The sequence below is a fragment of the Tiliqua scincoides genome, chromosome 5 (genome assembly GCF_035046505.1).
Source record: "Tiliqua scincoides isolate rTilSci1 chromosome 5, rTilSci1.hap2, whole genome shotgun sequence".
NCBI lineage: Eukaryota > Metazoa > Chordata > Lepidosauria > Squamata > Scincidae > Tiliqua > Tiliqua scincoides.
The window spans coordinates 60,285,705-60,302,645 of NC_089825.1; the positions used below are offsets into that span (position 1 = coordinate 60,285,705).

General features: G+C 42.1%; 1 protein-coding gene and 1 pseudogene across 1 annotated transcript in view; one reads left to right on the forward strand and one right to left on the reverse strand.

Annotated features, from left to right (window-relative positions):
• The window catches only part of GLI3 (GLI family zinc finger 3), a 255,390-nt gene that overhangs the window by 21,527 nt on the left and 216,922 nt on the right, over positions 1 to 16,941 (reverse strand). The window lies entirely within an intron of this gene.
• On the forward strand, positions 6,391 to 6,507 carry LOC136654518 (5S ribosomal RNA; annotated as a pseudogene).

Consider the following 16,941-nt stretch of genomic DNA (forward strand, 5'->3'; position numbering starts at 1 on the left):
TGGGCTCCAAAGACTTTTCCTGCTGTTTCCCTCCCCCTTGCCCTGTTTTGCCCCCTTTCCACCTGTTCTGCCCACCCCTCCCTCTTTTGGAAAGGGCCCAAAAGAAACATTGTATGCCCTAATAAAATTTCTCTTGGAGGCCCTGGTTGCATGTAGTCCATGCCAATTGCAATTTTTGTCTTAGTGGTCCTTGGGCTGCTGAAGGTTGGGAACCACTGCTTTATTGGATGAGCAGCTGAATGGGGGAGAATCTCTGGTGGTTTTGAACCACTTCTGCTATCCCAAATGACAGAGGCCAGGCAGGGGGAGAACATCTGGGAAACTCCCCCCTCCCAGGTAAAAACACTGAATCTGAGGGGTTCTTATTAAAAATCAAACCCACAGTAGTGTCTGCCAGGCAAAGAGAAATGACAACCAAATGAATTACCTGTGAACATGCACTAGACAGGCACAAAGTTGATATGTAACTAGTGTATTGAAAGTTCAAAAAGAAAGGAATTAAACAAAAGAGGGGAAGGAAGGCAGAAAAGGTAAAAGCAGGCTGATGGAAAATGCCTGTGTTCTAGATGAACTTAGAGCAGAGCTTGATCAAGTGGATACAGTAACCAGAAATGCCCAGCAGATGGTGCAGGGATGCTGCTCAAGAACAAAGCCTACAAGCCCCCCCCCCCCCCAAATACACAGAGTTGCTAAACCAGAGGATGTGTGCAAACTGGCTTGGATAAGGGGGAGGAACGCTAGTTACTCACATTGTCCAAGGAATCCTTGGCCCTTGCATTTACTGTAGAATAAGTGGTTGTCTGCTGTGTCTCAGCACTAGGGTTCTCATAGCCAAATGGCAGAAAAACTCAACCAAGCTCTCTGTTCTTTATTGATGATGCTGTCAAGTTACCTGATTGGTGGACTGGAACCCACCTGGTTTCTCCATCCCACCCCTTTTACCTGAACAGACAAGTTAGCCACACCCAAAATGCAAACCAGACTTACTACAAAGCAGACTAGCTAGATACCTCAGACAGGAAGACTGACCCCTCACCACAAAAACATGTGCTTCCAGTAATGGAGTTCCAAACAAAGGATAAACACCGTTTGCTGAAGGATGTCCCAGAAGCTTTTAGGTTGTTGAACCTTCATAGGAGCTTCTGGGGAGGTTAGAAGTGTTGAAAAATAAGGAAAAATAGGGGGAAAATGAGGGGACACACACACAAGGTATTCATCACAATCCCCAGTTATCAGAATCAGGGCTAATATATGATCACTGGGCAAAAGGGGAAACAGTAATCAAAAGGAATGCAAAAGAACACAAACATGAAGAATTGTTCCACTGTCCCAAAACACCAAGAGTCATAATGCTACAGCCTTGTTATTAACCACATCTTTATACAGTGAACAAAAAAATTGTGAGGCAAGTAGCTTAATGTTTCAAACAAGTGGATGAAACATCATAGGTCTATGCAGACAAGCTAGCAGTTTTAATTCAATTTACAGGCACTATTATTATACAAGTATTCAAGATGCTAAAACTGTGGCCTGAACCTGCAGAAGCATCTTTACCTTCTTCATTGGGGGGGGGGGGGAAGTGGACATATATATGAATAGTGGGGACTGCATATCATTGGAACCATACAAGCAACATGTGCAGGTGTGCAATCATGTGACAAGTGTATGTAGAATTCACTTGGTATGTGTGATTGTTCTGTTACTTTGGGAAAGAGAAGGATCATGCATTTTGAAACACGCAATCATCCATCTTAAAGAAGTAATATGTTTAACGCTAGGCATCATGTTTCTGAAGTTTAATCCTAGTCCTACTTTGCAAAATATATTACTGCATGCCCAGTAATGTACTTGTGTATATCTGTCTGAACTGGACCCAACTCTACTGCAATAGGTGGTGTGCAAAGCAAGCAGGCAGGGGCTAGGAAACAAAGGAACTCAAGAATTCTCCCTAGTATCCTCCATTAGATATTCACTACCTATTAACTATGTGTTGATATAGATAGAGGAATGCATAGACACAGAACATCACAATTCTTTTCTCTACAGAAATTTTTTTATAGAAATTACATAGAGAAATTCTCTATATAATTTTTAATGCATGTACTTGTATATATCTACTTCCCTGCCAGTTTAAGATCTATTTTTCCTCCGGAAAGAGTACTATAAAAGAATGAAGTTGCCACAAACAATATGCAGTGCTTCAAACAACATAAAACTTGCAACAAAACTCCCTTGAAAATGTTCCAAAGTCTGTGATCTACTTCCAGGTTCTTTTATTTGGATAATTACCTTTGGATAATTTTCATGGTGTTTTTGACTCCCTTGGTCTCCACCATGGGAGAGAATGGTTAGATTTTAGTCTGCAAAACAAAGAACCTTCTGAAATAAGAGTATTATGTAAAACAGAAGCTTTAGTATAGCCTATAATAAGGATTTAGGGAGTTTCAATGTATAATGTTTTTAACCTTATTACACCCATGAAATGTCACATTCCAGGGACTAGATCAGAAGGATTTTTTTTCTTCCTAGCAAAATTGAATTTTTATGCAGCAATCCTTGTGTATTATAGCATTCAATGAAGCTGAATGGCAGTAGTTTCAAGAGCAAGGAGGATGGCATGGGCAACATTTCTCCTCCAGAACTGTTTGGCGGCAGCAACACTTAAGCAGGAAATAAGAACTGTTTGATGCTGTTCTTGATTGCACTCCAAGGGCAACCATTGTGGAAGGGATAACCATTTCCCTATTTCTGCTGCCACCCAGCACTTCCTCAAAACTGTCTGGGAATGGAAGATCTTGTGAATGGAAGAGAACCTTTTCTGTGCCCAGGATACTCCCTGCCTGGTCAGTTCTGAACAAGTACAGGCAGAGGTGGCAGGGGTGGGGTAGAGGTGGGAGCTGGACCACAATAGGGTGGTCAGAAGAATTTGGTGCACTTCAGGCAATATTCTGGCTTTAGTTGGACCTTGACACAGTGTCTAATAGAATTACTAGAATTAATTTAATTTAAAAATGGTTAGGCAGGTTGGACAGGTATTTGCGAGAGTTCCATTCTGGAACCTCCCACAGATAGCAGAATCAATTGATACCAGAGTCCAAGTTTAAACGATTTTTCTTAAAATGTGTTACAGTTGGGGCTTTTACTGTTTTCAGGCAAAACTGCAGTGTTTCCTCCACAGCTATTTTTAGGGCTCCACAGCTATTTCCAAGATATAGGTCTTTCAGCCCTAAAAATAGCTGTGGAGGCTTCAAAATGGCATTGTTTTGCTGCAAAACAGTAGGAGCCCCAATTTTTGTGCTTTTTTTTTTTAAAGACATTTAAACGTGGACCTTGGTATCAGCCGGCATCCACGGTAAGCCAAACCCGTGGGTGCTGGGGTCCAATAGCACACAGAGAATTGGCCTATTTATCAATATTTGCTGGGATAGCTACGTGTTAGGAGGCAGCATGCCTCTGAATACAGCTTGTTTGGGACAAAGAAAAGGCGATCCCCTTGATGCCCAGCTATAAGCATCAGCTTGTCTGCTGCTAAAAACAAAATACTGGTCCAAATGGAGGTCTGGTCTGCTCTAGCAATTCTTGAGTTTTTAAAGCAAAATTTGACAAACAGGAGTAAATCTTGCCCAAAAGTACTCAGATGAAGGATGAGGTGTCTATTTAGACTTTGCATGAGGGGGGGGGAGGGTCGTCCACCAAGCATCAAGATGACATAAGATGAAGCTCTATTGCTAATTCTAAGGGAAGGTAGTTACCCCGCCTATGAGGAAACTGCCTGGTATGCACAAAGTGCAAATTGTACATCTTCTGCATCTACTTTAAGGAGTACAAAAGAAATAATACCTAACATTGTATTTTAAATCAGATTTTTAGTGAAAAATAAGTTTAATGTATCAATAAAGAATTGATTCACATACTGAGTTAATATGATGGACAGTTTTCTGTGTAGTAAATAGCAGGTTATGATTTCTCATTTGTGTTATATCGCTTTGATAAATCTTGCATCATGGACCATTCCTTTCTGATCACATTCTGCCTCTCCAATTTACATGATGAGCTGATGCGATAGCACATGCATAATGCTAAAACAAGTACTCCTTAGTTCTTAAGCACGTAAAAAATGACAAACATTAACAATGACAAGATTGTGCCCACAGGCTTACGATTATGCATAATGCCTTCACACAAACATGCAATCATGAAAGAAACTGAGTTTGCAATATATGGAAAACTGTATGCCTGATCACTACATTTAGTCCCTCACTCAGGAGAAGGCATGGCTCTTTATCTCCTATCTGAACCTATGTCATTAAGGTGGCATAAGAATTTAAGTCATTTTCAGGCTCTTAGGAGGGATGAATTGCATCAGCTTCTACAAATCCTTAAGGTGGCATAAGATCTTAAGCTCTTTAAATTCCCAGGGATAAAGAGGGTTTATTCATTACTACATGCTCAAAAAGAAAATATTACTTCATCTCCATGCTTACACAAAAGTTCAATCACATATACACTGTTCTTCAGGCACTGTGTTTCATCATAATCTTAAAATTTACATAAGTGGATGAACGAATTGGACACTTCTCCATAAAGTAAGATACAAGAGTAGCAACACTCATCCAAATGACTGGAATGCAGCAGAAATCTTTCAGTGAAACAAACTCACAGCTATAGGCCAGACTACATACTCAGATAAACTGCATAGTGGAGACTTCCTAGGACTATGTCACTTCAAACTGTAGGTCAGTAATCCAATTGCATTCTTGAATGCATCAATAATTCTCTGTTTCCTGCAAGAAACTAGAGTTTTTCAGGGATCAGGTTCTAACTTAGCCTTCTCCTGGATATGCTGATTTTCTGTATGCAGGGAGATGGCTTTTTCCCATCTGGGGAAAACATTCAAACAGGAAATCACCTACCTGCATTCTGTGGTAGTATAGTCTCAGGAGAGCTGTTTCTATATTTCAGTAGAACTCTTAAACTAATTGCTCATATAGGTTTGCATTTATGGAGGCTAACATGTAAGACACAAGGAAGTCTGATATTTTGGAGATTTTAGTTAACAGTTCAGATAATTGGTTTATTAACCAGAAGGATGCATATACAATGGCCCAAACCATTAAGAGACAAATTACATTATCATTCATCAACAAGCAGCACAAAAAGACCTCTTGCCTCTCCTTCTCCCATAAAGGTTTATATACCTCTGCTTTTCCTTATCTTTCCCACCCTCAAATATCGACTGCACTGCTCTATGTGTCTTGTGGAGCTCTTAATTCCAGCTCTTCTTCCATTTATGCAACTCCTCCTTTGCTTCCCGTTCCCCTCGGTCATTCCCAAACCCATACAAAAGGATCTCTGAAGAACTTGCCACTGACATCATTCAATGGGGGATAGGACTAAGAGTTTGCTGAGAAGAGACTTTCAAAACTTTTGTTTCTTCTTGCAAGAAAACTCATCTGATTAGGAGTTTTCCCAGATGCCCCCCTCCCCACAGTTTACGGAGGTTGCAGACTGTATTCAACAGGCCAAGTTCAGCAACCTCTTCCCACGCAAAAACAAGAGTAGTAAAACTGCTGGCATTGGCTGCTTTCATGCCTCCATTGGGAGGGATCTGCCCAGGGATGTATGAAATTCTCTTGAGAAATGTCAGTATTCCTACTGAAACTCTTTTGACTTCTCAATGAAACTCCCCAGACGTTTAACCTTTTGTTGACGGTTTGGAAACTGCAATTAGTGCAGAATGCGACAGCCCGTGTGGTTACTGGTGGTAGGCGGTTTGACTCTGTCAGCCCGCTTCTCCAGTAGCTACATTGGCTGCCCATTCATTTCCGGGCCCAATTCAAGGTGCTGGTTTTGACCTTTAAAGCCCTATACTGCTCTGGGCCAGGGTATCTTAGAGATCGCCTACTCCCGTACAATCCGGCTCGTCCTCTTAGGTCATCAGAGAAGGCCTTTTTACAAGTGCCACCGCCTATGGAAGGTACGTGGGGCGGCGGCTAGAAATAGGACCTTCTCAGTAGTGGCTATGGAATTCCCTTCCCCTTGACTTAAGAATGGCTCCCTCTCTTGAGATTTTTCGGTGAGGCCTGAAGACCCTTCTGTTAAAACAAGCCTTCCGAGTTCTCGGCCTTTTAAACATCTTTTCAAAATCTTTTAATTTTTTACAGGCCTGATTCTTTTATGACTTGCTGCTCTATGCTCTTTTTACCTTTTTACTACTTTTTATCTGACTACTGTTTTTATGATATGTGTTAATATGCTTTTATCTGTTTTTAAATTATGTTTTTAATCTGTTACTGTTGTAAGCCGCCTTGAGTCCCTTCGGGGAGAAAGGAGGGGTAAAAATAAAGTTATTATTACTATTATTATTTACCTAACTGGCAATTAAGTTTAAGCAGCAACTGTAACCCTGCACATGCCTGATCTCGTCTGATCTCAGAAGCTAAGCAGGGTCAGGCCTGGTTAGTACTTGGATGGGAGACCGCCTGGGAATACTGGATGCTGTAGGTTTATACCATAGTCTTTCGAGACTGAAGGTTGCCAACCAACCAATTAAGTTTGTATGTAGGTGAATTTTGCTTTACATCTTGAACTAAAGGAAAGAGGAAGAGAAAATTATTAACAATACTCTGTCATGGCCCAGCATCACCGGCTGACTAGCAGCCAGCATTCAGACATGAAGGGGAGGACACATTCAGAGCCAAGTATCCAGTGCCAACTGAAGGGGTGTGAGACACAGATCCCCAACACTGAGGCTGAATCTGGCAGCAAGAAGCCCCCTGGAACCCGCATGACTCAAACACAGATGCCAAGCAACAGTTCCTGTTCAGCAAGACTGCCTTGATGGAACCCTGCCAGAAATCCTTTGCTCTCGGTGCCTGCTCAATGAACAAGGAGTGTATAAAATAAGAGGCAATGGAGAGATGGGTGAATACCTGGTTCCAGGTCAAGATATTCTTTTAAGGATCTCCACACAGTAAGGGGGTAGAAGCTCCCTGGAACCCGCAGCCTCTAAGCCAGTAAGTCAGAGGTTGTTGACACAAGTAGCTAGCTCCCAATGATCTGCTGGAGATCGTGAAAGGTTCGTATCTGTCCTTGTGCTCTAGAACCTGGCTCTACCTCCCAATGCCTTTGACAGGTTAGAGGAGGTCAAGTGCTGTACTTGAACTGCCTGCCTTGCTGGTTTTTGTTATTATTTCCCTTTCTAGACTGCTGGCTGAACTACCAGACTAACAAGCTATCCATGGGATCTACTTCCCTCTGAGACAGAATATGAGTGATGCATAAATCTAGTCCACCACATATATTCAACATATCGGTTTTCTGACTGTAGCATATAGAACCTTTTAGCTTTAATGTGCAAGTAGGATGTATGCAAATATGTAATAATTGTTTAGGGGGAAATGGACTTGGAAACTTTCTGTAAGTAAATGAAACAAATCACTTATTCTGAGCCTCAGAATAATTCAGGCATGATGTTCAGGCATCAACAGCTAAAGGCTTTATTATATGGTGCCACTGAAGATCTGGGTCCTAATCTCTCTCTATACGTTTTATCATTTACATACTAAAAAAAACACCCTTGTTTAAAACACTGCTACTATTGACATTTGAAACAAAAGCTTCTTTTTTTTTTTTTACCCCTTTCAGTGCTTATTAATCAATCCTATTGGTGTTTTCATCACCCATCAATAGGTTAACCATGTTCACCATATACGTTTAAATACTAAAGACAGAAAGGTCCCCAAGGATGTATGAATTGTTGGCCACTGCACAAAGAAAACACTGTATTCTCTGCTGAAGACCTTTCTGCAGCAATTTAAGCACAGTGAGGCAGACACAATATCCTGGAGAGAGGAAAACCTGTCTTATTACATTCCTGACCCAAGAGAAAGGACCTACCCTTAGGACATACAGTCAATCCACTGGGGGAATTGTGGAGAGGAAGTAATCTAATCTTAAAAATAAAGACAGCCGTTCGTAATGCAGCATGACCTTCCTTTTAATCTCTGATAAATTATATACAGTATTTATACATGCAAAATAAATGCATTTTTTTTCTAGCTCAGCTAAAAGGAGATTCCTATAACTAGATTTTAAGTCTCTGGATATTTATCCAAGCTTTGAGAGTTTGGTGATAGCATAATGAAATGCTGAAAGAATTCCTTTCCAATAAGATCACATCTTGTTATTGGTTAATTTAAGATATAGGTCTAAACAGAGCAGACCCAAAGTCTCTTAATAGCGGGGGGGGGGGGACAGACCAGCAAAAGCAGCAGTTCTCATGTGATATAGGGCCTGAACCAGGAGACTCATGGTCTGAAGCTGAGACCTGTACCGACAAACTACCCAGGATTGTGTGTGCTCAAGGCCCCATAGTCCACTTTATGTACAGGAGGAAATGTGGACATGCAACATGGCAGGGATTTTGAGGCCTCTGGGACGGAGCTCTCACACAGGTTAACATGGGGAGAAGGATTGGCAATTCTTAGATATTCTGGTTCCAGGCCATTTTGAACTTTAAAGGTTAAAGTCAACACGGTGAATGGAGTCTGAACACAAACTGGTACTCAACGAAGCTGGTATAAGCACAATAAAATGACTGGTTCCTACATGTTTTATATCAGCTGAAACTTCTAATACCTTCTTAACATAAGAGCATAAGAACAGCCCACTGGATCAGGCCATAGGCCCATCTAGTCCAGCTTCCTGTATCTCACAGCGGCCCACCAAATGCCCCAGGGAGCACACCAGATAACAAGAGACCTCATCCTGGTGCCCTCCCTTGCATCTGACATAGCCCATTTCTAAAATCAGGAGGTTGCACATACACATCATGGCTTGTAACCCGTAATGGATTTTTCCTCCAGAAACTTGTCCAATCCCCTTTTAAAGGGGGAATCAAAGGCAGATTCACTTAAATAACACTAATCTAACCTAGCGGGCAACACGAACATGAATGACTGAAAACAGCTCTGATATCAGTTGGAATTGGTAGATAGCTGAGGAAGTTGCATACTTCTGTCAGGTTATAAAGTTGTATCCCAGTAAAATGAACTGCAATTCCTCCTCTCCCTATACCTTGGATTATAGTTTATCATTTCCCTCTCACTTGCACCTGTCCCCAGGACTGACCTTAGGAGCTATGAGGCCCAATTCAAAACATTTTTTTGCCGAGCCCCATGCCTGGGCTAACGAAGCCTGGTGCAAAGCACATCACTGCCAACCACTCCTGCCCCTCCCCAATTTCAGGCCATTTGGAGCTGGGGTGGGATGGTAGGCTCTCCAGCGGCTCCACTTGCCATGCCAGCTGCACAACATCTTGGTCTGGAGGATTCCATGCCAGATTGTGCACTGAAGAGCGATGCAGCTGGATCTGTGGATGATCTGTTCATCACCCTAGCACCAATCCCCCAATCACCCTGGCCTACTTGCCCTTGTAAGTCAGATGCCCCAAGCTCTTAATAAGCTCTGTTGCCAACTTGTAGTTTGTTGACATCCTTCTTAAACAGTGGTAATTAAAAGAGGATTTAATAGTTTAACCCAGTGTTTCTCAAACTGTGGGTCGAGACCCACTATGTGGGTCGTGAGCCAATTTCGGGTGGGTCCCCATTCATTTAAATATTTTATTTTTACTATATTAGACTTGATGCTCCCATGGTATGTGACTGCATTTGGGGAAATGTGACAGATCTGGCCCATACTTGCCCCAGGAATCTCCTCAGACTTACACCAGCAAAAGAGATGCCGCATGCTTGAGGAGATGTGGCAGCCTACAGAGAGGTAAGTAAAAACATTCTTTACTCTCCTCTCTTGGGCCAGCTGGTCTCCTGATGGCCCACAGCATGTGGTGTGTACTCTGTTGCTGGCCACTGCATGTTCTGGGCTGGCAGGGGATGGGATTGGGCTGTTAATGGTCTTTTCAGCTTGATGGAAGGGGCTGTGTGACCCAATATTTTTAATGTGTGCTGCTACAACCATGTGGATCAATGCAGATCAGATATGGGATTTCTTCTTTATTGGTAAAATTATTATTACTGTGTCTTTGAATAACTACAGCATGTTCATTAAAAATAAGATAGATTTCTGTTGCTTGAATTTTACAAAAGAAACACAATTTTTTTTTTAATTTGTGGATTTGATGCCAAAAATAAAACTGCAGTTATAGAAGGATAGGGAAAGGTTTGTGGCATGAAAATACATACACAAAAGTCATGCTGCCTACAGTATAGAGTTTTAAAATTCTTTTACCAATTTTTTCAGTTCAACACTGGGTTCTGGAAACACCCCAAAAGCAAGATTTGTACCAACAGGCTCTTTGAGTTAAAAAAATACATATAGTCCAGCAGCTTTATATTACTTTGCATTAGATGAGACAAACTACTCAATCCCATGAGCCAATGTATAAATATAAGAAATGCTGTAGTGTGATGGGACAAAGCAAGGGCACTGCTTTTTAATAAGATTTTGAAATGTTCTAAACTCTCATATTTTTCCAAATCAGCATCCACGTGATTTAGCAAACTATGTTTTCTTCATAAAATGTTTGGGTTGCTAAGTTCATAAGAGCACAAAATAGCAGGAGTTCCTTATTAAAATGGAATAGAAGGCCAACTATGCAAGTGTGCACCCCTTAGTGATGTTCCGGCTAATGCTGGGTTCACAAATCTGACAACCATGTGTGCTCACATGATTGTTGGGAGTGCACACCCCCACCCTCCGAATGTGAGGGGAACTCTGCTCCCGTCGCTTCTGGAGGGTCGTCTGAGCTTCCTAGAGGCAGTGCACATCCAAGGAAAATCTTCCTTCCCCTTCTCTGCGGAGGGTTCTGCATTGTGTCAAACGCTGCTTGGTGACGGGGACTGAGGTCCTGATCCCCATCGTTAAGTGGCACATGACTGCATATTGAACTGTACAGAGCATACTTAAGAACATTTATGCTCATGAATGAACCTAAATCATATTTCAGAAACAAGTGATCATTTGAATTTGTGGTATTTGAAATATAGGGAAACCATTATGTTCTGTGGGACCATGAGCTGGAAAAAAAATCAGAATAGCACTAGCCTTCCCATTCAACTCCCAGGTTCAGTATTCAGCAACACCTGCTAAGCAGGAAGCTTAGAGGCCTGGGAAAGGCCTCTGCCTATGGCTTTGGAGAGGCGCAGCCAGCCAGAGCAGAGAGTAATGAACAACACTGGCCATTGGTCAAGCCACTATAAGACAATGTTCATATATCTGTTCGCTTGGTGCAAACAAGCGACTTAGACAACTTAGACGACTTAGACAACTGCAGGAGAAATGCAGGGAACGACGACAGCCACTCTTTATAGCCTTCATAGATCTCACAAAGGCTTTCGACCTGGTCAGCAGGGACGGCCTCTTCAAGATTCTCCCCAAGATTGGATGTCCACCCAGGCTCCTCAGCATCATCATATCTTTCCACAAGGACATGAAAGACATTGTTGTCTTCGATGGCTCCACATCAGACCCCTTTGACATCCGAAGCGGAGTGAAGCAGGGCTGTGTTCTTGCGCCAACCTTGTTTGGGATTTTCTTCGCTGTCCTGCTGAAGCATGCCTTTGGAACTGCAACAGAAGGCATCTATCTCCGGACCAGATTAGACGGAAAGCTCTTCAACTTCTCCAGACTGAGAGCAAAGTCCAAAGTTCAGCTGAAATGTCTGTGTGACTTCCTCTTTGCTGACGATGCAGCTGTCACTACCCACTCTGCCAAAGATCTCCAGCAGCTCATGGATCGTTTTAGCAAGGCCTGCCAAGATTTTGGACTGACGATCAGCCTTAATAAAACACAGGTCATGGTTCAGGATGTGGACTCACCTCCCTGCATTACAATCTCTGAGCATGAACTGGAGGTTGTCCATGACTTTGTGTACCTTGGCTCAACGATCTCTGACACTCTTTCTCTCGATACCGAACTAAACAAACGCATCGGTAAAGCAGCTACCACGTTTTCCAGACTCACAAAGAGAGTCTGGTCCAACAAGAAGCTGACGGAACATACCAAGATCCAAGTCTACAGAGCTTGTGTCCTGAGTACACTTCTGTACTGCAGCGAGTCATGGACTCTTCGCTCACAACAGGAGAGGAAACTGAACGCATTCCACATGCGCTGCCTCCGACGCATCCTCGGCATCACCTGGCAGGACAAAGTTCCTAACAATACAGTCCTGGAACGAGCTGGAATCCCTAGCATGTATGCACTGCTGAAACAGAGACGCCTGCGTTGGCTCGGTCATGTCGTGAGAATGGATGATGGCCGGATCCCAAAGGATCTCCTCTATGGAGAACTCGTGCAAGGAAAGCGCCCTACAGGTAGACCACAGCTGCGATACAAGGACATCTGCAAGAGGGATCTGAAGGCCTTAGGAGTGGACCTCAACAGGTGGGAAACCCTGGCCTCTGAGCGGCCCGCTTGGAGGCAGGCTGTGCAGCATGTCCTTTCCCAGTTTGAAGAGACACTTGGCCAACAGTCTGAGGCTAAGAGGCAAAGAAGGAAGGCCCATAGCCAGGGAGACAGACCAGGGACACACTACACTTGCTCCCAGTGTGGAAGGGATTGTCACTCCCGAATCGGCCTTTTCAGCCACACTAGACGCTGTTCCAGAACCACTATCCAGAGCGCGATACCATAGTCTTCCGAGACTGAAGGTTGCCAACAACGATTGGTGCAAACATCTGTCCTTCTCTGCTTTTAGTAGAAGACTTTTTTCCCTTCATCTCCTACATGGTGCATAAATAAGCAGTGCAGCATAGTCTCAACAAAAGCACAAAGGAAATATTTTTAAAATGCAAATGGTGCTACTTAAGAAGATCCACACTCAAAAGAGGTATTGGAACTTGAGCATTAGTTTATATTAAAGCAGATATATGTTCTGATTAAGTGGAGCACCTGCAGAGGGCAGATCTGTGCATGTTGAGTTCTTTTGTAAGTACTGAAACCTTGTTGAAAAGCAGTTCAGAGAGGAAGAAGAAATGTGGGGGGCAGGGCACTAAATCCAGCTCCTTACTCTTCCTCCCCAAACACCAATCTCTGACCTCTGGATTGGACAAGGGAACTATGCAAGTAGCATCTACTTCTACACCTGGTTTCCCCATCCAAATGGGATATACAAAGGGTGTTGCTCCTAGCTGAATCAGTGCATAAGGTTTTCGCACTATGAGACTAAGAAAAATACAGTAGATAAGCCATGAAATTGAAGCATAAGAATTGCATATACTGTTTCTGGCGACATGTAATATCAGGTGTTTTTGTAATAATGATGTTTATCTTATTGACATTACACATTACCAATATAAATATTTTTTTTAAGTTGTATCCTAATTCAGTATCTGATTTAGGCTTCGCCTGGACAAAATTAAAAGCTGCGCATGGTGGAGAATGAAGACTGCAACTGTTTGCCCAACTCAGGAACCCAACTTGCTGGGTGACCATGCATGGGTGGAATATTTAGTGTAAGTGCCTAAAATCCCATTTATGTATGCCCAATGGTTGTTTTTCAACCTTCATAGGACATCACGTATATCAGGGGGCCTCCAAATTATGGCCTGTGGTGCACCAAGAAAATCCTATTAGGTATGGCAGTGGTGAAGCCTGTTTCACACTGCTGCCTCCTGTCTTCATGCCAGTCTTTGTAGAAACCTGTGCTGGGCATCAGCTTCTGCTGCTGATTGTCCCAGAAGGCTTTGTGTCCTGATTTCCCAGGCTTTGCCACATTCATGCTGCACCCGAGAGGATTTTCCTGGTTTGCTGGATCTGGTCCATGGGCTATAATTTAGAGGCCCCTGACCTATATTAAGATCTCTGCTTGATTAGAAGTAGAATTTGAGATCTGGGTTCCACATACAACAGTATAAGTTGAGAATAAGGTGGCAGAATAGACAATGACTTGAACCTGGGTGGGAGAAATCACAACTTTGAATGCTTTCTTATGTAAACACACACACACACACACACACACACACACACACACACACACACACACACACACACACACACACACAAATAGAATACAAGCTCTGTATACTAGAACATGATGATGCATTAAACTTTTTAATGCAAGGAAATTTTGAAGAATGGCACCCCCAACCTGAGGTGTGAAACAATTCATTCTACCACCACATTCTGCTATATGTGTAGGCTGGATTTATGTTATTCTAGGCTCTGAACAATAACAGAACAATATTTGGTTCAAGATCTGCTCTTGGAATTCTGTATACTGAACATATGAAGATTTATACCAATTTAGAATTACATGGATGATTCACAGTGAAAGCAAATTATTAGGGGTTTCAGGAAAGCAACATTTGGATAATGGTAATTATATTATCCATACATATATGACTATGGAGACAATTTTGGAAGAAAAATAGGTAGAGAGTCTAATGGGCATTGAAAAATTTTTTGGGGGGGAAGCTAATGAACAGATGGACATAGCTCAGCTGTTTAATCTTCTCCTTCCATCTGAAAATTTAGCGCTTTCTTACCTGCCACTTCATTTCCTGCTACTGTTCTGTCTTTTAGCGCTTTCTTGACACATGTAGGAGAGGGTAAAAGCTAATGAGCGTGGGTGTCAGCACAATATAAATTACTGCAAAGGGAAAACTTGATGCATGGCTCAGGATCTGAAAGTGGAACGTCCGCCATTGTTTGCGATTATGGATCACATCACAATCTAATAGCAATTTTTATTTAATCAATAATTTCCATGCTGAACAGACAGGCCTGTTACACAGGATCGACAAGCAGGTACTGATAACAACAAGGCTTGTTATTAATCTTTACCCTGCCAGCTTATCAGCCAAACTACTGGAAAAAGCACCACCAAGATGGATTGAGAAGCAGTTTTTTTTCTCTTTTCTCTCTCCCACCCCAACTTCATAGCACTGCTGTTTTTCAGGTTCATAATGCTTTATTCCTATAAACAAAATATATTTTGAGGAACCTGGGGCTTGAATTACACAAAAAGGCAATTCATATTAAGCAATTTCACAAATCAGTGGGACCTAGCCCAGTGCTCAGTACCATTATAGGCTAATAAATCATACTTTCTCTTTGAGATGTCAATCGCCAAAGCCCTTTGTAAAAATGTTGGCATCTGTAATTCAGCAAAGCCTTTTCATCTTGAAATAAGATGCTCCAGACTGATAACAAGAATAATCCTCTCTTGATCAAAAAAAAAAATCTGCATTTTACCAATTAAAGCTGCTGCCAGAAGCCAAACGGGGCAGCACTGAGACTCCACTGAAGTTTATCTCTGCTAAACACAAGGAGAAATACAGTTAAAGCTTTGTTTCATTTTCAGCTTGACTACTTTATCTCACTCTAAGAACTGCAGCATCTCAGCCCCAGCGATACCACAAGAATGGTATATGCAGACCTCATACCTACACTACAAGCCACTGCAGCTACCCACTCCTGACAAAGACACCACCCATTCATTTTCGAGATTAGACACCCGACACCTTGAAGAAAAGTCACAGCGGCATGCGAGTTTCCAAAAAGGAAAACTGCTGGATTTATTATACCATGATAAAAGGATCAGATGCGCCTTCTATTAAAAGCCTGTACAAACAAAGGGCACAGCAAAAAAACAAACCCCACTCTTACACCCCCCAGCACGATGTGAACTAACTTCAGAATCAATTGTGCTATACCAGGTGAGCGCTTGTTTGAAATGAACTTGCATACTACACGACAGTAGAACATGGAGAATATAAGAAGATTTGTGCTGGATCCAACCATCAAGCCCACTGTTCTGTTTGTAACAATCACTAGCCACATGCTTTTGGTGCACTTACAAGCAGGGCAAGCAGACATAAAGTCTCCCCTACACCTGTTTTTAGAGGCACACTGCCTCTGAACATGGAGGTTCTACTTAGCAATGTTTAAAAATTTTCAGTATACCTATCATCCATGCTGGCTGCAACTACTGCATCTTGTGGTAGTGAATTCCCTAAGTTCATTATAGGTTACCTGAAGAGGTACTTTTTTTGGTATGTCATGAACCTATGGAAATCCCAAGTTCCAATAAAACAAGTGAGAGAAGGTAAGCCTTTTTATCTATTCTCACACCATTCAAAATTGTATTACCTTCTGACATGCTATAAATGCACAATCTAGTGGGAAAATCACCTGCATGACAATCACCCACTAGAACAAATGGAAATTGTGCAAAACAACACTACTCTGAACTAATTTTGTCCACTATAGACACTTTACAAAGGCAAGCTAGCACAATCCCTACAACTGGCAGTTTTTGCACAACTCTTATTAATTTCTAATAATGCACAACACACAAGCAATACTCATACCATCAGGAGGTCACAAGAGGACCAAGCACTTTTAATTCCAAGAAATCCTGAATTCACATATTTACATACCAATTAAACTTTTAACTACAAGCTTTGCAATTTGGTCCTTCAATGCAGAACACGGTTAGGAGTGTTTTCATGTTGCAAACATCAAGACATGAAAGTTATAATCAGTCCCTAAAAGATCAAAAGACCTTGCAGTTCCCTTTGGAACACTATTGCACATTTTTTCCAGATATTTTGCATCCAAAGGTCTTGTGCTGGGCAATAATACTTTTCACTTAACAGCTTTCTCCTCACTATGTAACACGTGGAAGGAGGCAATATCTTACGCCACTTGCCTGATTACACTGGAAGGGAAAGTAATTCAGCCAACATGACACCATTTTACAAAAATCACCTATAAGCAGCTTATTACTGGATGAAGTATGTTCTGGGTTGGATCAGGAGCCACCTTACATCATGTTGGATTGAGGAAACCACTGAGTCGCTGCAACTAATAATTTCTGGACATCTTTTGACATCCTGATTCAAGTGAAAAACTTTTCTGTATGCAGTGCATTCCATACCTTCATAATTAACCATGTTCTACATGGTGGCAGAGAGGGTT